General features: G+C 42.1%; 1 pseudogene; it reads right to left on the minus strand.

The window, feature by feature from the left end:
• Positions 1-27,679, minus strand: part of LOC118842833 — a 49,797-nt pseudogene that overhangs the window by 7,333 nt on the left and 14,785 nt on the right.

Raw genomic sequence — 27,679 nt, forward strand, 5'->3', positions numbered from 1 at the left:
CCTTAAAGGGAGTAATCTTTCCCCAACCTTCAGGGTGAGGGTAAACTTTCCCCAGTAGTGTGAGGGTAAGCCTTAATCTTACCTTGGAAGAATCCAAAATTTAGGAGAGTCCAATCCCTGGGGGTAGTCTTCCATAGAAAAGTCCTTTGGTGAAAGATTGGCCAGAGTACTCTGAGGAGCTTTTCTGAAAGCCTGTGATCCTGGGGGTCAGAGTCCTGATTCGATCTAGCTTTCCTTGCCAAAAACTGGCAGCTTAAAGATGAAATAACCGAGGAAACCAAGATTGAGCTTCTCAGGGTACTGATTTGTTAAACAGTGCATGCCAATTGCATACCAATTTGGGAGCAGGCCACCTGAGCTTGCCCTGGACCCTGAAACAGGGGAAAACAGATTTTATATATTAAAAATAATTAATCCAAGAAGACCAATTAATTTAAAGAAAACAATTAACCATGATATAAAATGTAAAAGGAGGAAATTGTAAATGGAGGAAAGATTAGTGGCTGAGTTGGGAATGGGGAAAAAAACAGATGAAATTCCCTGAAATCAGAAATAGAGATGTCTCATTTCCCCCAAGTGACTGTATTTAATAAAGGAACAAGGAAACAGCAATGGATTGACCACTATGGTGCTAATTTTCAGGGAAGAAGTATGGGTGTCTTGAGATGTATAATTGTGAGAAAACTCCTTGTATCAGTCTTCAGATCAGCAAAGATTTTGTCCTGAGTTAAGGGTCTCAAAGCAGCAAGTAAAGGTGGTCCAGCTTCCTAGCCACACAGGGCAAGGTTCTAATGATATAATAAATTTTCTCACAATTCCCATAATTAAAGTTTTCTTACAGGACAGAAATTGGAATAGATCCACAATTAAATAGAAAGGGAATTGAACTACCTCCAGAATTGAGTGACAAGATGGAGTCAGTGGAGTTCACTCAATGCCCACAATTCCTTCACTTGGTAATACATAGAAATGCTGATGATATATGTGGGTTTATTTTCTATTCTGCAATTTTGCTCCAATGGTCTTGCATTTATTTTTTATCTACTTATGTATTCATGAAAAATGAATTCTTCATTTTTCCACTAAGTCTCCATTCTCCACTAAGTCATATACACCCTGTCTGGGTAAAAAGCTTGAGAGATGTATCTGAGACAAAAGTCTGTCTTGGTGAAAGCCAAATAAGAAATCAAAGTGCATGGAGGAAGTGGGGCACATTATGGCAGAGTGGAGAGCCCTGGATGGGGAATCTGATATTTGGTCCAAATCCCAGCTCGGCCCATTATGACCTGGCTGACGTAGGGAAGGTCCTCTGCTTCCCAATCCAAGGGCTTCTCCACTAAGTCATGTACACCCTGTCTGGGTGGAAAGCTTGAGAGATGTATCTGAGATGTATCCTTTGCTAGGCACTTGTGAAGAGTAGAGGGTGAGGACAGGATGGCAGGGGAGGGGGCTGGCCCTAGGTGGTGGAGGGCAGCCAGTCCTACTTATCAAAGAAATCAATGTGGGCCCCCGAATCAAAGGTGTCCCCCACCAGCAGGTCCAGGAGCTTCTGGGCAGAGACAGCGAAGGCTAGCAGGGACTGGCGCTCCCTTATATTGTTCACTGCCTCATGCACATCCAAGTCCTTGATTTTCTGTCCGGCTTCCTGGTTCTTGTCTGTGTGCAGAGGGGCTGGGGGAACAGAGAAAAGAACAGTCTAGAAAGGACTCATGGCTGGAGCCCATGACTGTGTGTGGTGGATCAGGACTGGAAGAGGACTAAGCATATGAGCCCTGGACACCTCCCCCTTTATGCAGCAATATGGGGCAGTGGAGAAAGGGCTAGCCCTGGGATCAGGAAAATCAGAGTCCTAATACTGCCTCAGATGCTTAACTGGCTGAGTCAGCCTAGACAAATAACCTCTCTCAGTCTCAGCTTCTTGCACCTCCCACAGGCCTCCTGATAATCAAAAGAGATAATACGGGTGGGAGCACTTTGCAAACGTTGAAGGGCTTTAAAAATGCTAGCTGTCAGTTACTAGTCATCATTAGTACTAAGGGCATGGGCCATGCCTTCCACCTCTTGGGTGTCTTCTCCCCTTCCTCTAGTCACTGGGGTACTAGCACCTGCCTAGCACACCTCCTCTGGGAGGGCACAGAGTAAGGTGCTCTAATGATTGCTACTGCCCACATGTGATACTCAATAAATGTTTGGGGACTTTTTCTTAAGCACAGGGCACAGGCAAGTTGGCAGCTGTGGAGACTTAAGACCTTACTCACTAAGGAGAGGCAGAATTTCCTAGTAGAAAAGGGCACTGGACTTAAAGTCCAGAAGACCTGGGTTCAAATCCTGTGTCAGGCAATTAACTAGCAGTGTGACCTTGGGCAAGTCTCATAACCACTCTGTGCCTCAGTATACTCCTCTGTACAAAGAAAAGGTTGCACTCAAAGGCCTCTGAGGTCCCTTAAAGCTCTAAATCTATGATCCTGCAATAATAGAGAAGACACCGTGACTGGTAGTGGTTAGACAGTGTGCTGGAGTGGAGGAGAGGCTGTTTTTATAAGGGGATAGTACAAGTGGGCAAGGGGATGTTTCCATTCTAGGGATTACTTCATCACTACCCTCATCCTCCAAACCATTTCCAAGTTTCTCCACCCCAAACTATATCCTTCAAAGCCTCTTTGCCAATACTTTCTGTAAGAAGGACATGCCCAGAGGGAATCATGGATGTCAATGGAATTCTACTCTGGGTGTGGAGCGAGGAGCAACAGGCACCTGGGTGCCCAGAGAGAGCCAGATTGGGGGCAGAGAGGTGGCCACATGCCCTCCTACCTGGGGCATAGCTCAGCACCCGCACACTGGGTTCTTTCTCTGCCAAGACACTGAAGATCACGTTTTGGGCAGTTTGCTAGTTTCTCAAGGTGGGGGAGACTCTGGTATAGAAAGGTCATAATTATAGTTAGATTTGAGAACTGAAAAGGACACTAGAGATCACCTAATTACACTCTCATATTTTGTTCATAAGGAAATTGAGGCCAAAGGCATCCCACCTGTGCCTGAAGGAACCAACAGCCCCACTCCACTCTGACCCTTTGGCTCACTACCTTTTTTCTAATTGTAATTGGCTGGGATCCATGTACCCAGCCATTGCTCCCGGAGCACACCAGGTTTTACCCTCTCTCCTGCTCCTTTGCCCTCCTAATCTTTGCCATCAGCCTAAGAACTACTGGTCCTTTCTATCTGCCTTACAGCTGAAACCTCCCTCATCTGGTTTCTCCATTAAAATATGAGCTTCTTTCTTTACAGCCAAGACTGTCTCACTTTTCTATTCGTACCCATAGTGAATAGGACATAGTAAGTACTTAATAAATGCTTTTCTACATCATGCACAGGGTCTTACAGTCAATCGATCTAATGTAAACAAACACAAAATAATAAAAATAAGATTTTTGAAAATAGTTCAGTGAACCACAAGGAGTCACTGTTTTTCCAAACCTCCTCTACAAATGTGTGTCCAGATAAAATAAGCCAGCTTGGAAAACGATCCCGGGAATGGCAATCTCAAACCCCTTGCGGTCTGGTATCTTGCGCAAGAGTGGTCCTCAAGAATTAGAGAAAGTTTTCTTTTCCTCATTTTAGCTCATAAAAGGGAGAGGAGGGAAGAGGAAGGAAAAATGACAAAGGGACCACTAAGCGGGGGGAGGGGTGGAGGGAGGGAAAGATCTCTGACCCAGACAACAACACGCTTGGTACCCAGACGCAAAGCTTCTCTATAGTTGTGAAATGAGAAAATAAAAGAACTGAAGCCTGCTGTAGTGACACGCCTGCTCAAGCTGCAGTCAGAGGGCCTGGGTTCATATTCTTCCTCATTAGCTTTTTTATACCCCGAGTGAGTCATTTTGGTGAGGTGGAAAGAGAGTTCTGGCCCGGATTCTAAGCCCGGCTCCGTCACTTCCCACCTGCAGGATTTTAAATTAGCCATTCTTCGGGATTCAGTCTCTTCTGAGTAAAACTTGTGATGATGCTGGAGGGGAAGGTGGGGAGGGGGGCGGGGTGTTGGTCCTAGACGATCCCTAAAGGCACTTCTTTTATTTCTGAATCCTTTGGGGAACTCTCTCCTTCGGGCAGTCGGGACAGCCTCTTGGGTCATTCTTTCAGGGTCCTGCTCGGCTCGCTCCTCCCCCTCCCCACCTCATTACCCTCCATCCCAAGGACTTTACCAGAGTTACTGGTAAGCAGGAGACGCTTCAAGTCCGTGGTCGGGTTAGCTCCCTCAGCCGCTCCAGCAGCCGCTGAAGCCCAGCCTCGTTGCCTAGGTCCGCCGACACGCAGCGCACCCGAAGGCCGGGCCACGCCGCCCCTAGCTTGGCAGACAGCTCTCACAGGGCCACATCGTTTCGGGCGCTCAGCGCCTGCAGCCAGCCGCCAGCCGCGAGGCCAGCAGCGGTACCAGGCTGCGGTCGAAGCCCTGAGAGGCTCCAGTTAGTAGGCACACCGCCCTGCCCAGGCTGCTCTCCGCGTTGCACCCCTCCCCAATGGTTCCGCTTAGGCTGGCCCCATGCTGCACTTTTAAGCCTCAGCCTCAATTTCCCCTGAGGGATGAAGGAAGGGAGCAAGGACAGGACCCGCCCCCGTGTCATCTCCTCAGACCTGAGCAGCAGCACACAAATTCCCAAATCGAATCTCGAGACCTGTTTCTGAACATTGTTATGAACTTAACAACCGTAATTGTAAAAGTGAATATACTTAATAGCCATCGGTATGCAACACGTAGAAACTTAAGTCATTGGTATATAAATTTAATAGCCATCATTACATAACATAGAAACTTAATAGCCTTCCGTATACACACTTAATAGCATCATTATACTTAGAGAAACTTAATTGCCACCAGTATATACGGTATATAAACTTAATAACCATCAACAAAACAATCACATAAACATGTGACCTAAGATAAAAGGAAAGAAACAAGTGTTGACTAAGTGCTTATTATCGGGCATAAGTACTGAATGCTTTCCAAATCAGAGCTCATTTTTCCCTCACAACAATTGGCCAAAGTGGGAGGCAGAATTGTCCCGGTAGATTCTGAATATGACAATTCAGAATCCATATACCTCTCAATCAGCAGGTGGCAAGAATACAGATGGGGAAGGGAGCAAACTGGACACTTCAATGTTCACTTTCTACAACCTTGAAAAAGGCTATGTTGCGGGATGGGGCTTGGAAAAGTGAGCCATTCGGCTGAAGGAGAGATCCAACCTGGAGAAGAGGGTGGGAGGAGTTGCACAAGCAAGCTCAGTAAGTCTGCCTAGCTTCCCAGCCCTGCCTGCTATTTACGTTTATAGTTATCCTGTTTATGGGATTATATACCTCTTTAAGGAATACTGAGTGGCGGCTTGGGTAGGAGATCAGATAGAACTAGCTTCAGAGTCAGTTTGAACCTGGGGTTCAAATGGCTGGCTCAACACTTAACTTCTCGGTGCCCTCAGGCAACTCTCTAAAACTATCAGCCCCGAAGGAAGTGCCAATCTCCATCAGCAGAAGAAGGTCCTCACCAGGAGTCTCCAAACCAATGACATCGCATGGGAAAAGAGACTAAACAAAGTTAGAATCAATTCACTAGGGTGAGGTTAAAAGTGCATTAAAATAAACTTGCCCATACAACCATCCAAGGCAACTCTGAAGGATTTAGGATGAAAAATGCTATCCATCCCCAGAGAAAGAACTGATGGTGTCTGAATACAGTTGAAGCATACTTTTTTAAACTTTATTTTTCTTGAGTTTTCTTTATGTTTTCTTTCACATGACTATTATGGATATGTTTGGCATAACTACAGTTGTATAACCTATGTCAAATTGCTTGCTTTCTCAATGAAGGGATGGGGTGGGAAGAGTGGAAGGGTTGGAACTCAAAGTTTTAAAAACAAATAAAATACTTAATATATACAAAAAATAAACTTGCCTAGTCATAGACTTAAGTGGCACTTAAACTTTAATATGTGAGACCTACCTCAACCTTCATAAACCTCTCTCATCTAAGAGAATCCTGATCTTCTGAACCAAAGACATGAATGGTACTATCCATATCTATCCCAGAAAAGGCACCTGGTGGCCTCATCTCTCACTTAACACTTTAAGTTCACTCTCAACCCACCAGGAAGTCAAGAGTCAGAAGTATTGGTCCTCACTTTCCACTAGCTTGAATTGGGAAGCTTGGGTGCTTCACCTATGCAAACAAATCATCATTTAATATCTGACTTGCCTTCCCGCAACCAAGGGGAAAATTAGGAAATACAAATGAGTAAACATTACAGTGCACACATCACCTAGAAACATGTGTTATCTTATGTAGCACACTGAACAATGGGTGCTACAAGTATTTTTGTCACAATTAACAAATGAGGAACTGGGCTTAGAAATTTTAAATGACTTCCACATGGACACATAGCTAATGTCAGAAGCAGAATTTAAACCTGGGCCTTCTGGGTATTCAGCATTTGATGTATCATGTCAAGCTGCTTGTCCTTAGGAAGGAACAAGGAGTAAAGCAACTCCACTTCCAGACTCTGTAAGATGAGGAGTGGCTAGAATTTAGAACTGGAGAGTGTTGGCAGGGATGTGGAAGGCTCATGGGGAATATAGGTTTTCATCAATGTAAGGAAATGGAAGGAGCATGAAAAGAAAAGGTCAAAAACAAAGGAGAGTGTTAACAAAGGAAGAGGAATTCTAAGGCACAGAGTGGAAGGATAAGGTGAGGAGAGAACAAGGACTAAACTGAGGAAGGATGGAAGAAAGGAAGGAAGGACAAAAGAGGTAGTCAGGAAGAATGAAAGAAAAAGAGAAAGAGGGAAGAAAGAAGGGAAGGAGGGAAGGAAGGATGATAGGAAAGAGGAAAAGAAGGGGAAAAGGAAAGCAGGAAGGGGAAAAAGGAATGAAGGAATAGAGAGAAAGGAAGAAAGAGGAAGAAAGAAAGGGTGGATGGGAAGGAAAGAGGGATGGGAAGGAAAGAGGGAAGGAAGGAGAGAGAGGGAAGGAGGAAGGAAGAGGGAGGAAGAGAAGGAAGGAAGGAAGGGAGGGAGGGAGCTTACTGGGAGAGGAAGTTTGTTTTGCTGAAGGCTATGCTGAGAGGCTCTGTCTTCTAGCAGCTCTGTATAATTGGTGGTCTCATTTCCCAGAGCTCTCTTACAACTTCAGGAATTATACTGCTGGACAGCTCCCAGACCCTCGATAGTGTTTGAACAGCAAAAGCTAGAAACTCTCTCTCTGTCTCTCTCTGTCTCTCTCTGTCTCTCTCTCTCTCTCTGTCTCTCTCTCTCCCTCTCTCTCTCTCTCTCTCCCTCCCTCCATCCCTCTCTGTCTCCTCCCTTTCTGCCCCCAAAACATCTCTTGTGGTTCTTTAAAACCAGGCTGAAAACTCAGCTCTCTCAGGAAGCGTCTCATAATTGTTTCCCCCTAAATTTATTGTTCTGCTCTGGATCTTTCTACACTGCATGAATGCAGTTAATAACATGCTTCCCCTACCTTGTGATATTTGCAGGGTTTATAGGGAAGTCATAGAGTTTGGGCTCTACTACTTAGTGGCTATATCACATTGGCCAACTCTCTTAAATTCTCTGAGCCTCGGTGACCTCATCTGGGATAATAATACTTCTATTACTGGAGTCATGGGGTTGTTATGAAGGAAGCACATTGTGAAGCATTACTGAAATGAGTTATTGTTAGGACTGAGCCCCTGCTGTGCACTCAGCTCTGCCTTAATGCAGGGCACAGAAAAAAAAAACAGAGCTTCTACCTTCAGCATACCCATAAGTCCATATGGGTTAATAGAAACATCAAGACATGGGAATGTGCAGTCAGATGCTGGAGTATGCAGTAAGGATTGAAAATGTAGAATTTCAGGGCAAGGGGAAGTCGGTGTAGGTTGGAGCCATCGGGGAAGCTTCTCAATAGGAGGCTGAGCTTGATCTTCACTTTGAAGGACAGGTAAGATTTTAACAGGTCAGAATGAGAATTCTACATTTGGGAGACAATGGGAAGGTCTGACTGAAGTGGAAGACTTGCGTATAAAGAAATAAAGCTAGATAGCTTGCCTTGGGCCAGATTGTAGAGACCCCTGAATGTCAGGCTGAGGAGCTAGACTTAATCTATTTTCTAGATGACCTTTGGTATATTTGACTCTTCTTGTCATCTGGTGGAGTACTCCATGCCCTGCCTTTGCTCTAAGTCTTTACTCACACAGTCCTCTCACACCTGGAATGAGGAGGTACCCATGTCTCTCTTTCTCTCCCTGTCTCTTTTTTAGTAAGAGTTTGTTGTTGTTGAGTCATGCCTGACTCTTTGTGATACCATTTGTGGCTTTCTTGGCAAAGATATTGGCATGGTTTGCCATTGCCTTCTCCAGCTCATTTTACAGATGAGGAAACTGAGGGTTAAATTACTTGTCCAGGGCCACAGCTAGTAAGTGTCTGAGTCCAGATTTGAATTCAGGTCTTCCTGACTCCAGGTCCAGAGCTCTATCCACTGTGCCACCTAACTGCCCTTAGTAAGAGGATTGGGTGCAAATCCTGGCTCTGCTGCTCACTGCCTATGGACCTCAGTTTCCTCATCTATAAAATGAGGTGGGATTGAACTAGATGATCTCAAAGGTCAATTCTAGAAGTAAATGGTTTCATTGTCTCCCTCGCTTTCTTCAAGACCCAGCCCAGACCATGAGACTCTTTACCACGAGACCATGAGACTCTTCCCAACTCTCCAATTTCTGATTTTTCATGGCTTGCCTGGATCTTTCCTTCATTCATTTCATTCTCACTTGTATTATAGTAATTTATACACATATCCTTGTTCCCATTAGAATGTAGGCTCCCTGAGAACAGGGTCTTGTCATTTCCACCTTTGTAGCCCCAGTCTCTTACACAGAACCTTGGGCACAGTAGCCACTTAATAAATATTTGTGGAATTGAATTGCTTTGCCAGCCTATGACCATGGGATCTCAGAACTAGAAGGCACTTTAGAGATAATCAAGTTCAAACCCTTTTTACAGTTGAGGAAACTGAGGCCCAAAGAAGGGTAGTACTCGCCCAAGATTTAGTTAATGACAGTCAGAACTGGAACCTAGGTCTTCCTTAGTACCATAGCAGCACTCTCTCCATTGAACTATGTTGACATCTATGATGACCTAGCAGGGCTGGTGTGAGGATGATATGAGACAAATGATAAGGAAGTATCTTTAAAAGTAATGAATAATGTACAAATGAAAAGGATTGTTACAAGTTATTGTTATAATCACAGAACTTTTTTTTAAAGTGATGGATCCAGGTACCAAAGAGAATGGTAGCTGGTACAGAGGAAAGAGGGCTGGATTTGGAGGCAGAGGACATAGGTTCAAGTCCCAGCTTGGCTACTTACTGTGTGACCTTGGGTAAATCACTCGATCTTCCTGGACCTCAATTTTCTCATATGCACAATGAGAAAATTGTGCTTAATGGTCCTTAGATCCCTTAAAAAGATCCCTTAAAGTTCTAAATCTATGATTCCTTTCAGAGGAAATCTCTCTTGTTCTTACTAACTCCATCTCCACCCACCCCAGAAGGAAATACTTCAGTTTTCTTTATTATCTCATTCTAGTCTCTTTTTTGCTTGTTTGTATGCTTTTTAAATTTATTTTTTATTTTTGGTTTACAACCCTCAGTTCTACAAGCTTTTGAGTTCCAAATTTTGTCCCCTTCACTCTCCTACCCCTTCCCCCCAAAGATGGCATGTAATCCAATATAGGTTCTACATATACCTTCACATTAAACTTATTTACACAATATCCAAGTTGTAAAGAAGAAGTATAACCAAAGGAATGAATCATGAGAAAGAAGAAATAAAACCAAAAAAGAAGGGCAAAAAAAGAGAGCAAATAGTTTGCTTCAGTCTGCACTCAGACTCTGTAATTCTTTCTCTGGATGTGCATAGCTTTTTCCATCATGAGTCTTTTGGAGCTGTCTTTGAACCTTGTATTGCTGAGAAGAGCCAAGTCTATGAAAGTCAGTCATCAAAGATACAGTGTGTCTGTAATTATGTATAATGATCTCCTGGTTCTGCTCCCCTCACTCAGCATCACATTATGTAGGTCTTTCCAGGTTATTATGAAGTCCATCTGCTCTTCATTTCTTATAGCACAATAGTATTCCATTACATTCATATACCACAACTTGTTTAGCCATTCCCCAATTGATGGGCCTCCCCTTGATTTCAATTCTTTGCCACCACAAAAAGAGCTACCATAAATATTTTTGTACATACGGGTCCCTTTCCCACTTGTGTGATATCTTTGGAATACAGCCCTAGAGGTGGTATTGCTGGGTCAAAGGGTATGCACTTTTTTATAGCCCTTTGAGCATAGTTACATTCTAGTGTCTTAAGAACACGAGCAAGACCCTATACTGGACATTAGGGGAGGAGGAAGGAAACAGTGGTGAGTGTCCCATGCCCTCTTCTCCCCTGCCCCCATTGAGCCCTCACACTAATAGAGGAGACTTAGTCAATGGAGGGATAAAGGACTTTGCCTTGTAAGGGAGAGAGAACCCAAGCTAATGAGGGAGATAGGACTTCTGTCCCTGGAGAATCCCTAATCTTACATGTAAGATAATGTTCCTAACCTTGGAGAATTCTTTGTGATGGGACAGACATACTCCCCACTACAAAGGAGCCCCAGCTATGATGAAAGAGGAATATGACCTCCATTTTTCAAGAGTTGCTATTCTCATGGATAAGACACAGGCCCCAGCTGTGGAGATCACTTTCTCAGATGGGAGAGACTTGGTCCCCATCACCACTCCCTGACCCTAGGGATCCCCTGAACCAATGAAGATATAACAATTAGGTGAGGCTCCCTTGCTGAAGCAAGTACTCTTGTCATAAGGACTGGCTTTTTCTTTTCAGAAAGGACTACCAGAAGGTGGCAGCAGAACTTGACATTTTTCAGCTGTGGTGGACCAAAATAATAAAGATGACCTGCCTGATCATTCTGAAAGCTCACAGGGAGCAGAGCCCTCTACTGGTTGCTAAGGGCATAGAATAAATAGTCTTCTGCCATCGTAGAACCTGATGTTTATTCAACAAAGGTCCCAGGATAGTGGGGAGTTTCCTTCTTTGTATTTGCATCCCCAGTACTGAGCTGAGTAAGGCTCTTAACACATAGTAGGTGCTTAATCAATGCTTGTTGACTGATTGATCATTTAGAACTGGAAGGATCCTTAGAAGGCACCCAGTACAAGCTTCAGATTTTACAGGTGAAGAAGCTAGAGTCTATGGCGATTAAGAGGCATCACGGTAGAGTGGAAAGGCTGCTGATTCTGGAGTCAGAAGTTTCCTGGATTCAAATCCAGCCTCTGACACTTAGTAGCTGTGGGTCATGGGCAAGTGAGTTGACCTAGCAAATCTCCTTTGTTTTGGACTGAGAAACATAGGATCATAATAGTTTTAGAGCTGGAAGGGATGTTAGAGGTCATTGAGTTCAACCTCTTTATTTTTTTTCGGAAACTGAGGCTAGAAAGGTTAAGCGACTCACAGAGGTAGCAAGTGTGTGAGGCAGGATTTGAACCTCGTTCTTCCTTACTCCAAGGCTAATGCTCCATACCCTATATCATATTTTCTCTTCTTCTTTTCAAGACCAGAAAACCAGAGAATAATAGTATTGGCTTGCATTTTACATAATACTTAGTGGTTTGCAAAGTACTTTTACATACATTAGCCCATTTGATTTCAGTGCCAGCCCTGCAAGGTTAGTGCCCTTATGCCCATTTTACAAGGATGTTAAGTGACTTCCCCAGGGTCAAACAGTTAGTAAGTGTTAGAGGTGGGATATAAACCCAGGTCCTCCTTGACTCAAGGTCTAACCACCCTACTGTATTGTCTTCTCTGAATACTTTTTGCATTAATCATTCCCTTGCTTTCTCACCTTTATTCTCCTCTGATCTATGGGGTCCTTCCCTGATACTTACAAATATCCTCATGTCCCCCCATACTGAAAAAAAAAACCTTTACCTGACCCTACAATGTCCTCAACCTATATCTGTTCTTCTTTTTACTGTTAAAATTCTAGGAAGTCACTTCCACTTGTAGTATGGCTTGGTGATGTGTTGCTATGTTGTGCAAGTGAACAAGACTGGTACTTTTTCTTACTTACGTCCACCCTTAACTGGGAAGAGGTCCTCTACCCCCAGGATGTGACTGTCTTTCCAGCCATTCCTTTGGCCCCTCCCCTCTAGGAGGGGATGTCCTCTTAAGCCAAGGTCTGGGGGGAAAAGGGAAGGAAAATGAGAAAAGCCCCACCTCAGATGTCAGCCCAGCTGGTCACAGCTGCCCCAGACACTGCTGACTCATACTTAGAGCAGGAATTCACAACTCATTGCTAAATAGATTTCAGGGGTCCATAAATTTGGATGGGGGAAAAGTATGTCTTTACTTTTTACTAACCTCTGACTAAAATTTGACATTCCCTTCAATTATACATTTTAAAAAAGCATGATTCTGAGAAGGGTTCTATAGGCTTCACCAACCTGCTAAATGGGTCCCTGATGCCAAGTGAGTGAAGAATCCCTGGCATAGAGGGATCCAAATACAGGTTTTCTCTGTGTGTTCTGGAGACTTGTAAAAAAAAGTCATCAATAACCCTCCTTTTAAGCTCTCAGCCCTGCACCAATGAGTCGCTGACCAAAAAAAGTAAAAATACTGCAGTTTGAAATCTCTCTCTCCCTCTCTCACTCCCCCTCCCTTCTTCCCCCCCCCTCCTTTCCCAGATGTTCCCCAGTTGTTCCTATCCCCTGCATTTAAGCAATAAAACACACACACACAATGCTAACCATATTTATCACAGTTGCTGGCTTAAGAGACAAGGTAAACAAATCTTTAAGAAACATAGATGTCTCCCATCCTAAAAAATATGCCTCTAAAAAGAGGAAGGAAATCAGAGAAGGAATATGGAGAGCACTGCTTTGGATTTTATTTCTTTGGATGAGTTTCAGCAAAGCATAATCTGCCCAGATACACCCTCATGGTGCTGACACGCCTCCCTAGCTTCTATATGCTCTTTCAGAGTCCCAGCTTCTCTGATACTGCCACTGCTCATGTGGCCCTTATCCTACTTCTGCACACTTCGCTGCTTTCCCTGCCAATAATCCATCAGGATGGGAGAGGCTAGCTTGTTAATCAATCTGGCTCCGTCAGACACAGAATCAAGGAAAACTCCCCAAGGGAAGGGGAAGTTGGGGACTTTTGCTTGAAGCCAGTGGGCATCCCCAGCTTCTGATTTCCTTCACATTCTTGCTGCCTGAGTATTGGGGAGGCACAGCTTTCCCCTCACAAAAAAAGGCCTAGAAAGAGAGTCTTAAGTCACAGCTTTAAGAGAAAGGAAGATGAGAACAAGAGATGAAGTCTTCTCTTCCTTTGAATCCTACCATACCCTGACCCCAGGTGCATCCTCCCTGGGGCTTGTTCTGATGATTAGCAAGTCCCTGGTCAGGGTTACTATTTCATGAAAAGTGCTCACCATGTTCACTTCACTCCCAGATAAACTCCATATCCAGAATGTTTCACTGTCTCACTAGAGGCTTACCTCCAGACCCCATTTTCCAGCTCCCAATTATATTTTGTCTTCCCCCACTAAAATGGAAGCTCCTTGACATTAGGGATCATCTTCTTTTCTTCTATTTGTATCCCCAGAAATTAAGTCTTCTTGACACATGATTGCTTACTAAACTCTCTCTGTGTCTCTATCTCTCTCTCCCTCCTTCCCTTCCACTCCCCTCTCCTTTCTTCTCCCTCTCTTTCCTTCCACTCTCTTTCCCTCTCCCTCTCTTTTTCTTCCTCCCCCAACTCTCCCCTTCTGTCCCCCTCTCTTTCCTTCTTCTTCTATTTCTTTGCCTTCTCCCCCATCCCTTCACTCATCCCCCCTTTTCTTTCCCTTCCCCTCCCCTTGCTCTCCCCTCTCTCTTCCTCTTCCCCTTCACCTCTTCTCCCTTCTCTTTCCCTACCTCTCCCTTCCTCTCTCTGGATCTTCTAGCATTCGGAAGGCAGCATGCACTTCCTTACTAGGACTCCCAGGTCAGGACAGTGACTTAGGATGGGAGTGAGAGCATTATGGGGCGTAATCTCTTCCTGGATACCCCAGCTTCCCTTGATTTCCTTGATGTTGCTCTCTATCTCTTCATTTCCCTCTTACCTCCCTGACTGCTCCTTCTTAATCCCCTTTCTTGGCTTGTCATCAATTTCTCTTCCCTAAGCATTGATGTGCATTAAAGCTCTCTCCCTGACTCTATTCTCATTCTCTATGTTCTCAGCCTCAGTGACAGTATGCACTCCTATGGGTTCAGTTATCATCTCTCTGCAGATGCTGTTTAACTCTCTTCTGAACTCTAGTCTCTCATCACCACTCCCATTATACAGGTTCATTTGGATGTTCTGCTAGTATCTAAACTCAACATGTCCAAAACAGAACTTATCCTCTTTTCTATTAAATCTCCCCTTCCTCCACACTTTCCTACCTCCCCCCCTCCCATTTTTATGACTCTGTGATTAACTCAATGGGAACATTCCTTCCAATGGTACAGATCACAACTCATCTGTGCAGTGTCATTCTGAGTGATTCTTGCACACATCCTCCCACAAATTCTTCCCGGGGTGGGGTGGGGAGGTCCATCCAACATGCTGAGGGACTTTCTCTATAGGATAACCTTCACTCTTGCTTTATGACCAGCCAGAACCTCCTTTTCCAACTATACATCTTCCTGATATCTTTCACACAACTTCTCCGGAGGAATCCTTCATTGGTCATGTGTGGCAGCCTTTTTCGCCGTTGTTCTTTGGGTAAACTTCCAATTTAATTCAACAATTAATTTATCAGTGCCCAGAATTTAGTAATAAGTTCTTCTTAATTACTTGATGTATTCATCAGTCTGGGTTGGGGTTTTTTGCATCATTTGTAGACATATAATATTGCCAGAAAAATATTGGTAGTTTAAAAAAATGAACTTTTTATCCAGCAGAAACTTAGGATAATTAAAAAGCATTATGCAATTTCCCAAAGGTGATTCAGTCTGCTCTCTTCCTCCTAATCAATTCTGGTCCAATCTCATTGAACATCTACTGTGTATGTTCTAGATAGACAGATTATCATATATATATATGTATATATACACATATATTATATAGACGGATAGATAGATAGATAGATGAATCCACTCTAAGAGTTGTCCATCAAATGTGTATTATAGTCTAGAGACAATAGACATTCTTCACCCACTTTTTCCTATGTGTTTTTCTTGGGTGAATAATTAGGCCAAGCTCTTTTTTGTGTTCCTGAATCTCATTTAGGTGGCTTTGAAACATTCTGGGGCTTGATGTAATCAGTATATTGTCCACGTACAGGAACAGCTGGAGGATCTCAGTATCTAGAAGGAATCTAGCTTCTCTTGCACTTTGCATTGGATATCCTTCACCACACTGCCATGGCTCATCTTTGGGGAGCTTAATCTCCCTTTTTATGCCTCATTTGATTTTTTTCATTTGATAGATTGAATTTTTTTTCAGTTGACAAAAATCTGTTTTCTTTCTCTGTTTCACACTCCCCCATTGGAAAGAAAAAAGAAAAAGAGAACCATTGTAACAAATATGCATAATCAAGTCACACATTAGTCACATCCAAAATTCTGTCTCTCATTCTAGACCTGGAGTCTCTCACCTTCCTGTCAGGATGTGGGTAGCATGCTTCCTTATTGGTTTTCCGGAATCATGGTTGGTGATTGCTTTGACTGAAGTTTTTAAGTCTTTCACAGTTGTTAACTTTACAGTATTTTATTATTACATAAATTAATTTCCTTGTTCTGCTTACTTCATTCTGCATCAATTCATATAAGTCTTCCCAGGTTCCTCTGAAAACAATCACTTTCATCATTTCTTATAGAAAAATGTTTTTAAAGCAAATTTTAATTTTAATTTCATTTCCAAGTTCTTTTCCTCTCTCCACCCCATCCCCAGACAAGAAATATGATACTCATTATACATATGAAGTTATGCAAAACATATTTCCATATTAACTATGCTTTTAAAAAAAGGGCCTGGAGTCAGGAAGATCTGATTTCAAATCTAGCCTCAAACATTTACTAGCTGTGTGACCTTGGGCAAGTCACTTAATCAGTTTGCCTCACTTTCTTTGTCTGTAAAATGAGCTAGAAAAGGAAGTGGCAAACCACTTCAGTATCTTTGCCATGAAAACCCCAAATAGGGTCATGAAGTGTTGGACACAAGTGAAACAAAAACTGAAGACTTTTTTTTTAAGCAAAGAAAGGAAAAAAACCACTTCAACTGCACTTTGAGATCATCAGATCTCTGTCTGGAAGTGGATAACATTTTGTATCATGAGACCTTTGGAGTTGTGGTAGATCATTGTATTGACAAAAGTTACCAAGTCTTTCACAGCTGATTTTCTTTACAATATTGCCTTTACTGTGTAGATCTTGACTCTGCTCACTTCACTTTGCATCAGTTCGTTCAAGTCTTCCCAGGTTCTTCTGAAACCATGCCCTTAATCATCTCTTACAGTACAATAGTATTCCATCATATTTATATACCATCACTTACTCAGCCATATCCTAATTGATGGGTATCCCCTCAGTTTTTAATTCTTTGCCATTACAAAAAGAGCCACAGGAAATATTTTTGTATATATGAGCCCTTTTCCTCTTTCTTTGATCTCCTTGGGGTATAGACCTAGTAGAGGTATTGATGGTACAAGGGTATGCACAATTTATAACCCTTTGGGCAAAGCTCCTAGTTCACAGCTCCTTTAGCAATGTTTTGGTGTCCCTATTTTTCCACATCCCCTCCAGCATTTGTCATTTCCTTTTTCTGTCCTATTAGTAGATCTGATGGGTGTGAAGTGATACCTCAGAGATGTTTTAATCTGTACTTCTCTAATTATTACTTATTTAGAGCATTTTTATATGACTATTAACAGCCTTCATGTTTTTCCTCTGACAACTGCCTAGTCATATCTTTTGACCATTGTCCATTAGGAAATGTCTCCTATTTTTATAAATTTGGCTCAGTTTAAGGAGATCTCTATCAGAGAAAATTGCTGCAAAATTTCCCCCCACCTCAGTGTAATATTAATTAAGGTGGGACTTTTTTTTTTTTTTACTGTTTTGGATGCCAAATTAATTAAGTGTCTTTGAATCTTACTAGGCGCAAAGCCCCAGGCTCATGCCCTTTTTCTAATTAAGTGTGAATCCTTTGAGCCCTGAACAGAGTATAAAAGCTCAAAGGTTAGCATTCTGTCTGGGGGTCTCTCACTGGAGGCATGTTGCTGTGGAGACTTTGGGCAAGCTGTTGTTAAGAGCCTCCCAGCTTTGCTAACCCAGATGTTGGTTTGTACTTGGTCTGTTTATAATGTATGTTTGTAATTTGTTTGGATTTGCTCTGAAGTTCAGGGTGCTGGCTTTTTCCCCTGAACTAAGTGAATGATATTTGTATGTTGTATTAAAAGAAGATTGTTAACCCCTTAATGTTACTTTCCTTAGTAAAGCAGATCAAAAGAACCTGTGTTGGCAGCTCTTGTTGTTGGGCTTGTATTGGTCTTTCACCCCCACAACAGCATCTAGCAGAATTGTTGCTACACTCAGTTTCCTGCTTTTCTTCTAATTTTTGTGGCATTGCTTTTATTTATGTGAAACCTTTTTAATTTATATATTATATGTATATAAATTTAATTTAAATTAATATATTTATAATTTTAATTTTTTATTTAATTTTAATTGCCCATTTTTTTCCTCTCACAATCCTCTCTACCACTTGTTTAGTCATGAACTCTTTCACTATCCATAGATCTGTCTATCAATTTCTTCCATGGTCCCCTAATTTGTTTATAATATCACCCTTCATGTCTAAATTATGTACCCATTTTGAGATTACTTTGGTACATGGTATTATACATAGGAAGCATAAGTCCCTTCACCCTCTGTACCATCTCAGTCTCTGGGAAGGGAAGAGGATTAGAGTCACAGCTCATTGATTGACTAACTTAATAAATGCTTATTTTCATGGTGGTTGTTTTGCAAGTTATTATAAACACCTCAATACAAGGTGATCAAAAATCTCATTAAATGGCATCTCTTGTCTTAGATTTAGGGACCTTAAAGATCCATGGAATTATTAAAAATTAATAAATTTCAGTTGTGTCCAGCTCCTTGTGACCCCATTTGGGATTTTCTTGGCAGAGATACTAATTTGCCATTTCCTTCTCCAGCTCATTTTACAGATGAGGAAACTGAGGCAAACAGGATTAAAGTGCCCTGCCCAAGGTCATACAGCTAGTAAGTGTCTGAGGCTGGATTTGAATTCAGGAAGATGAGTATTCCCATAGGGCACAGACCCAGTTCCAAGTCCAATGTTTAGAGTACCAGGCACCCTGGCTTCTCAAGGCTTCCCTGCCTTGGGAGGCTGTCTAGCTATACCACTTTGCTACAATTCTGGCTCCAAGGTCACCATGGCTCTGACAGTGCCTGAAACTAAGCATAAAAACCACAGAACAGAAGCAAACATCCCCCAGGCCCATTTCTCAGAGCTGGGGTAAAAGAGAGGGAAGTAAGAGAAGGCAAGTCCCTCCCCTCTCATGGTTTCAGTTGCCAGCAGGTAGAGTGGTGGAAACGGGTAAAGTCTAAAGGAAGCTAAAAAGAGAGTGAACTGTAAGCCTATTCTCCAAATATTCATGTGGAACTGCTTAATGATGCCTTACAACAGAAGAGAACTTTGGAAATTTGAGTTAGATTTCATCAGCTATTTTTTGCTTGAAGATGGTGCCAGGTGCAGCTTGATTTCATCTTGTCCAGCTAGTGTCTGTGGCATTGGTGACTTCTATCTTTTTCTAAACTATTTTTGTATTTTTATATTGCTTCCCCCTGACCTTGCCAGGTACTAGATAGAAACCTGGTGAGAGGTAGAAGGGACTAACAGCACTGAATCCATTCTCATATTGCTACTCATGACTGACAAACTTTCTCATAGCTAGTACTGTTATAGTAACCATTTGTTGTCTGATTTTCTATCTCTACATCCTGGGATTTGAGGGTAAAAATGTTCTGTTTGTGGGTGAATTTATAATCCCATGGTAAATATACAATTGGTTCATTAAGGATGCCATATTTTTATACTTTGTTTAATACTACTTTGGATTTATATTGTACCACTTTTACATTGTACATGAAGCAATTTGAATATTAGTTCATTTATCATAATGAAAGAAAAAAAAAAAGAGAGTGAACACCTCAGTTTGCCATTTTTGAAGATGTAGGCAGCCAGTCAAAGTAGGCTGCCCCACTCACATGCTCCATGTTGGGCAAACTGAGCTCAAAGTGAAGCCTGGGCTATACATTTCCACCTGTTTGAAATTTGTCTTTTCCAGCAAATAGGCAAGATACAAGCAAAAAAAATGTATATTGATCTCATCTTACATTCAGAACAGTTCTCTATGGTTTCTGAAGAATCCTAAGTAATGTCCTTTCATTAACTTTCCCAGGGCCATGCAGTCAAGTTTCAAATATATGCAATCCCACAGATATAGATGAAAATCAATTATCTCCAAATATAAAATTTAGCAGATCCATAGAAGGAGAAACATTTTGCAAAGTTCCCCAAATAAACCAACAAAATAAGAAGTATTTTATTAAGTTTGCCAAATAGCTCTCCTCATTTAGCCTTGCTCAATCCACAGGCAGAATCGAAAGGTCAGAGAAAATGAGCTTCTGGCTGGACTGAAACTTGGTCCACACTGAGCTCTCCAAGCTATGTGGAGGTCTTCCGCAGGGATTTGAGACCTGGGATCAACATGGCCATTGCCCCTTTCTCAAATGAAAAAAATGTCCTGAGTGGAAACTCTCCCAGTGATTCCTCCAATGTATAAGGCCATACTACTGGGGTCTGTACAAAAACTGTCCATTTCCACACAGGGAAACTTAAAATTCTTTGGCGGGGTGGGGGGGGAGGGGTAATCTCTCTGTCAGAGGTGATCCCATCTAGGCAATTTCCTTTGGGTCCCTTACCCCAAAGGGACCCTGTAGTTCCCCCATGGATCCTGGCAGGAGCAAAGCCATCTAAATGGGACCCATTGGAACAAAATGTAGAGTTAAGGCACAAGCATCTCAGCTAAAAAGTTGTATGGCACTTTATTTTCACAAAAACCAAGCAATCTTGGTTTACAACAAAATGAAACAAGACAACAGCAACAAAAACCCAAAATGAATGTTTTTGTCACTGGCAATCTAATGATTCCAAATGTCTTACAGCAAACTTAATACCAGTACTTATACAGGATTCAATAATATAGACCATATCAGCACGCCAATCCTTATATAGAATTCAATAATACAAAAAGTCTCAGGACTTAAGCAGCAACTAGCAAATGAAAAGTTTGCAAAATTATACCAGTAGAATGGATTTATGAGGGAACATTCACTGGGGAAAAAATAACTGCACATTTGCAGCCTAAAGAAAAAAAATTGGCAAATTCCTCTAATATCTCAAAGTCTTGGGTTATTAGAAAAAGTGAAAAGTCAGAAGTAGGTGGGGGGAAGTGCTACATTTAGTTCTTCATAGAATTTCTCTACCTCCTCATTCTCTTCAGCAGTTACTGGTGCAGAAGCTGCAATTCTGGAACTTCTGCAGGATGCCTCTCCCATCCCCCTTTTGCCATTATTCTATACGTATGTTGTTTGTACATAGTTAGCTGCATGTTGCATCCCTCGTTAGAATGGGAACTCCCTGAGGCCAGGGGCAATGTTTTTTGCTTTTCTTTGTATCCCCAGAGCTTTTCACAGTGCCCTGCTTGAGGTAAGCACTCATTAAATGCTTATTGATTGACTGTCTTAATAAATGCTTATTTTCATGGTGGTCATTTTGCAAGTTATTGTAAACACCTCAACACAAGGTAACCAAAAATCTCATTAAATGACATTTCTTGTCTTAGATTTAGGTACCTTAAAGATCCATGGAATCATTAATATTATATGTATATAAATTTAATTTAAATTTATATATTTATAATTTCAATTTTATATTTAATTTTAATTGACCATTTTTTTCTTCCTTGTATCCATCTCCTTGCGACCCCATTTAGAATTTTCTTGGCAGAGATACTAGTTTACCATTTCCTTCTCCAGCTCGTTTTACAGATGAGGAAACTGAGGAAAATAGGGTTAAAAATTATAAGTGTCTTAAGCTGGATTTGAACTAAAGAAGCTGAGTACTCCTGACTCCAGGCTCATATCTCTCTCTCCACTGCACCACCTGGCTGCCCAGAGCAGGAAGGGTCCTTAAAGTCCATATACTCCAACTCTGCTCCCTCCCCACCCTCACTTTAGAAACACAGGTACAGACTTGCCCCAGGTCACATAATTAAGTAGCACAGCTGAGATTCGAACCTAGGTCACCTGACCAGAAGATCAAAGTGCTCTTCTGATTACTTCAGAAGGGATAGAGGGAACTCTTTTTGCTGAGGGTTTAGATGACCCACCCAACAGAGTACTCCAGCTAACTCAAAGCTTTGCTGTGGGGTGTGTGTCTGTAAGATCTTAGTCTGAAGCTGTTGGGAAACCAGAAACCCTCTGAGGACTTCTGGCACTCTGGTGAGTGAGTCAGCCCAGATGACCTAAGCATGGAGAAACTTGTCCAAGCTGGGAGAGCATTTCTGGGGAAACTGTTTCTTAGGGACTGAAATAACTGAGAGGTTCTACATTGGCTCAAGGTGCAAGGGTAGCAGGAGTTGATTGTGAGTGAAATAGGTGATCTTTTCCAGGTATTGCCAAAGTGGTGGGCATGTGGTCTGACTCCCAGGCTGTGCATGATCACCATTTGCAGGCTAGAAAGATGGGTTGTATACAGGGTGATGCTGGTAAAGGTTTAACAACCAGCTTGGGGGTGGGGAGAACCTGTTTTTTGTTTTTTTTTTTAACTAGGGGGAAAATGTACCCTTAACACACTTTTAGTATTAATCTGATTATTAATATTGTCTCTATCACTTTAAGTCTATACAATCAACAAAACAATAAATCAAGCCTTGACTTTGAGCAGTCACCAATTTTAGAGGTGTAAATGCTCACACTGAAAATTTAACAACCAGCTCTCTGGAACCAAAGTTTGCCGGTTGCAGCCTATTCCTGGTTGATTCCACCCCTCCCCATAAATCAATCTTGAGTTTTGTTCCCAACACAACCACACCTTCCTTTATCCCCCCAAACTCCTCACTCCACCCTCTTCCTCTATCATGCCAGTTCCTAAACTCCTCCCTTTTGTATCTGGCATTGGTAGTTATAACCTGCTCCCCAGGCACCAGTAGCGGTGGCAGTGGTGTAGGTATCCTTGGAATATTCCACCCCCTTTCCCTTTAGATCATCTGGTGGCAGTGGCAGACCCTCCTCCCAAGGCAGCAACTAGTGAGGAAGAGGCCTGCCTTTCCCTTTCCCTTTTGGGTGGGACTGAGTGAGTCACAATGGATGAGCAGCCATGGATAGATTCTAACTTACGTAGTACAGTCACTTGAGTGTCTCCTCCCCTCTCCCTCACACCACTCCTTTTCCAAACTTTCCTATTTCAGTCAATCTTTCCAATCACCCAGGTCCACAATTTTGGTGTTATATTCAACCTCTCCCTCTCACTCAGCCCACATAGCCAATCGGTTGCCAAATCTTGTCAATCTTAGTTTTACAGTGACTCCTGAATCAATGGTGTCTCTCTACTCATGCCTTCATCACCCTGCATATAGACTTGCAGTTGGCGCCTAATTGGTTTCCCAGCCTCAAATTTCTCCCCAATCTTGTCCATCCTTTATCTAGCTGCGGAAGTTTGACTCCCTTACTCAATAAACTTCAGGAGGTTTCAATTGAATCTAGGATGCCAGGACATGGAATAATTTCCATTGGAATTGTCTTGGGAAGATTCTGAAGATAACTTGACAGGATAAGGTACCAGACACTGAGGCCCTTTCTTGAGCTAAACTGCCAAGCATTCAAACTCTACTGCAGAGACTGCAACTCCAATGGACTGGCCACATTGGTCAAATGCCAAATGAACATTTGCCTAAAAGACTTTTAGGGAGAACTCACACAAAGCAAAAAATGCTCACGCGGTGGTCAAAAAAAGTGATACAAGGATACTCTCAGTGTCTCTCTGAAGAACTTTGGGATTGATTGCATGACGTGGGAGATACTGGCAAAGGACAGCCCAGCATGGCGTGCCCTCAACAAAGAAGGCACTGTGCTCTAGGAGCAAAGCAGAATTGCAGCAGCTCAAAAGAAATGTGAGAGGCACAAATTTAGGGAATAAAACCCAAATGATCACATGGTCTATTTGCGCCCAACCTATGGTAGAACATTCCAAGCTCATATTGGTCTGCTTGGCCACAGTTGGACACACTATAACTTGACTCTAGCATAGTGAAATCATTTTGATTCTCTTCAATGCAAGAACAAAGGACAACGACCACCCAGGATCGAATATTATTTCAGCTTTATGTCATCCTTTTTAAATTTCTGGGTTTTTTTTTTGTGGAAGTTGATATTTTCTTGGCCACTTTTTTGGAGGTAATAATGAGTTCCAAGATTTCCCCCCATCTTTGGTGGTCTTCCCTCTTTAAGGAATATTGATGAAAGCTATAAGTAGAATGAGGAGGATGGGCCTTTGACTCAATGTGCCAACATCTGAGGGCACTAAGGAAAATACAAAGGAACTTTGAGGAGTAGTAGGTGGAAAAGGGAACCAGGAAGCACCTTGTGCTGAAGGTGGTGTTTGAGCTGAGTATTGAAGGAAATCAGGTATTCTATGAAGCAAAGTAAGGAGGGAGAGTATTCCAGCTGTGGGAGATAGATATGGCACAGAGACAGGAGCTAGAATGTCACTGCACTGAAAAGTGCGTGGAGGGGAATGATGCATACAAAAACTGGAAAGACAGGTGGCTCAGGCTATGAAGAGTTCTAAATGCCAAAACACAGGAATTTATACTGGAGGAAATAGGGAGCCACTGAAAGCCAAGTCAAGTCAACACATTTATTTTTATTTTTAATAGTATTTTATTTTTTCCCCATTGCACATAAAGACAATTTTTAACACTCTTTTAAAAAATTTTTGAGTTCCAAATTTTGTCCCTCCCTCCTTCATTTCACCACCCTGCTCCCTAAGACAGTAAAGCAATTTGATACAGGTTGTATTGTGTAATCATGTAAAACATATTTCTGTATTAGTCATGTTGTGAAAGAAGAAACAGACCAAAAGAAAAAAAACACACACAAAAAAGTAAAAAATAGTCTGTTTGAGTCTGCATTCAGATGCCATCAGTTCTTTCTCTAGAGGCAGGTAGCATTTTTCATCATGGTCCTTTGGAATTATCTTGGCTCATCCTGGCGAGGCTGGCACTAGAACCCAGCACTCTTAACTTCCTGTCTGAAGGTCTTTCCACTACAACTTGTTGAAAGTGTTATGATTCTAATAAGTGAGTACTAAATTGGGTGGTGTGATAGTCAGTCAATAAGCATTTATTGAGCACCTACTCTGTGCCAGGTAGAGGGGCTAAGCAAACAGTGAAAGGCCAAAGACAGTCTTCATTCTTCAGGAGCTCTTCAGGTAGCCATGTTGGCCAGGCTAAAATCTCATCCCATATGACTTTCCCTGACCCTCTCCTAGTGTTTCCCCACTACACTCCAGACTTCTGAGAAAGGACCAGTTGCTTCCATTAAAAATCTGCTCCTGGTCCCCAGGCAAGTGGGACCTGTTCTTCACAGTGATTACTTTCAGAGGACAGATTTTCTCTCCTGTCTAACTCTCAGCCCTTGGGGACCCAGCCCTCCACAGTGTTGAGATAATCTAAGAGGACCCTTGGCACTCCTGTCATGCTCTGCAAAGGCTGCTTTTTCTAGTCTCTATGATGGGGACCATTGTGCTGTGCTGGCCTTTCAGTTGTCTGCCCTTTGGAAGGTAGCCTCAACAGAAGGCAAGATGAGGGGCCTGAGGAAATAATGTCCAGGAACGGCTGGATGGAGAAAAGACCTAGGGGCAGATGGCAAATGGGCCATGAGTTTATCTTAGTCTCAATGGGCAAGAGAGGGCTTACCCACTCCCTCTTGCTCTGGGTTAGTCCAGATTCTGTCTCCTCCCCTCTAAGCCTAATAACCTAAGCCCACTTGACCTTTCTCCTTCTTAACTACCCAAGTTTATGCTATGCCCTCTGAAACTTGAACATTGCATTGAAGACTGTCTTTCAACAGTAGCTCACATGCCCATAGTGTTAAGGTTTATAAAGTGCCATGTGGTAGAGATGATAGCTAGTATTTGGATAGTGTTTTAAGATTTATAATGCACTTTGCATCTATTATCTCCTTGTATTCTCAAAACAACCCTGGGAGGTAGGGACTATTGTTATCATCTGCCACTTTACAGATGAGCAAATGGAGATGGAGGTTCAGTGACTTGGTCAGGGTCACACAGTTAGCGTGTCTGAGACAAGATTTGAACTTGACAGTAGAAAGTGCACCAGCTCTTTCTGCTCGGAGGACCTGGGTTCTGATCCTGCCTCTGATGTTTACTACATGGGCATGAACATGAACGTGGGCAAGCTCCTTAGGCTCAGTTTCTTCAAATGTAAAATGAGGGTGCTAGACTAGATCAATTGCCTGTGAAGTCACTTCCAACTCTAAAGCCATAGAGAGCAAGGCTGACAAACCACCTAATCTGAGAAGAGAAAAAGTCATTCACAATTTATACCTTCTGTCATCCAAACTAAAGAATCATGTCCTGGAGAGGGAGTCTCTAATCCTGGAAGAGAGGACAAGAGGACTCTATTTCCTTGCACCACAGCAATTTTAAATAATGCAAGTATTCTTATGGCCATTTTAGAGATGAGGAGCTGGAGGCACAAGGAGGTTTAAGATCTTGTCTCAGAGTCAGTAAGTCCTGAAGTCCTGATTTAAAGAACAACAGAATCTCACTGATGGAGGGGATTCAATGGTCATCTAAATGGTACCTTAACAAGAATCTGTTACACTGCCTACAATCTCCTTTACAATGTAGCCTTAGCCTAAAGATCATCATTGGTATTCTCTGGAGAAGAAGTATGTTTGTTCTACTGGGCCCCAGATGGTGAGCAAGCAACCAACTGACCAACAAACTATTTAATATATATATATAATATATATGTATGTATATGTATATGCAGATAAACATGTGCATGTATATATACATGCATGTGTGTATACATATATGTATATGTTATTTCCCCCCAATTACATGTTAAAACAATTTTACCATATTTTAAAAGTTTTGAGTTCCAAATTCCTTCCCTCCCACTTCACTGCTTGCTCTTCCCCCTCTCTGAGTAAGCGATCAGATATAGGTTATGCATATGCAATCACGTAAAACATTTCCATATTAGTCATTTTGTACAAGAAGTCTCCAATAAAAGAAAAAGAATGAAAGAAAGTGAAAAATTTGTCATAATAGCCAATCTCGTAGGTGTGAGGTGGTACCTCAGAGTTGTTTTAATTTGCATTTCTCTAATTATACTGATTTAGAGCACTTTTCATATGACCATAGATAGCTTTGATTTTTGTCTGAAAACTGCCTGTTCGTATCTTTTTTATTAATTAGAGAATGACTTGTATTTTTATAAATTTGACTCAGTTTCTCTATATATTTGAGAAATGAAGCCTTTATCAGAGATACTTCTTGCAAAAATTTCCCCCCAGTTTTCTGTTTTCCTTATAATTTTGGTTGCATTGGTTTTGTTTGTTTAAAAATTTTTAAATTTTATATTATCAAAACTATCTATTTCGCATTTTGTAATGCTATCTATATTGTTGTGTAGAAAATAACAGCTAGATGAGACCTGGGTTCAAGGTAAATATAAGTGTGGATTTATTGGCCAAGTGCGCAACTACCTGGAGTATGCACTCAAATCAGGCAGTCCCAAACTGAGGGACTTACAGGCTTATAAAGGCAAAAACCACAATTACATAATTAGGGAGGGTCGCTAGCAGAAGCAATGATGTACAGAAGCAAAGATCAGCCATTGGTTAGATCCATAGCTCAGGGCTAATTTTGGGAAGATGGCACAAGGATACAGGGGTGCGACCATCCTGTGATAAGGGGGTCCCTCCCAGGGTGGTCAGCTTCCTAGAATGGGTGAAGGGACCAGGGTGGAGGGACCTAGCTTGGTCAGCAGAATAGTTGCACCATAACCCAGGGTATGGGGACCCTATTTGGTAAACAGGGTGGTCCTTCCTTAAGATGAACTTATACCCTACCCTGAAACTTATCCTTGCACATAATGCTGATGTAGAGAGAATATACAGAATGCTGAATCAGGAGAAAGGTGGGGTCAGGGCACTAGCCTTGGGCAATCTACGCAGAACTATGCCTTAAGCTTTTTCAAGCCATTACAGAGTATGGACAGAGACAAAGGCAAGAATATAAAGGGGAGTAATAGTGGACTCAGAGGGGATTAATGGTGGACTGAAGCAATATCTTCTTTGGTCCTACATTCTTTGTCTATCCATAGATCTGACAGATAACTATTTCGTGGTCTCCTAATTTGCCTGTCAACCAACCATTTCTTAATCACTTAATTGATGATGACAATGTCCATTATCTTTTAATTACTAGGGGGCTGTTATGTTT

Source organism: Trichosurus vulpecula, chromosome 3 (assembly GCF_011100635.1).
Source record: "Trichosurus vulpecula isolate mTriVul1 chromosome 3, mTriVul1.pri, whole genome shotgun sequence".
Lineage (NCBI taxonomy): Eukaryota > Metazoa > Chordata > Mammalia > Diprotodontia > Phalangeridae > Trichosurus > Trichosurus vulpecula.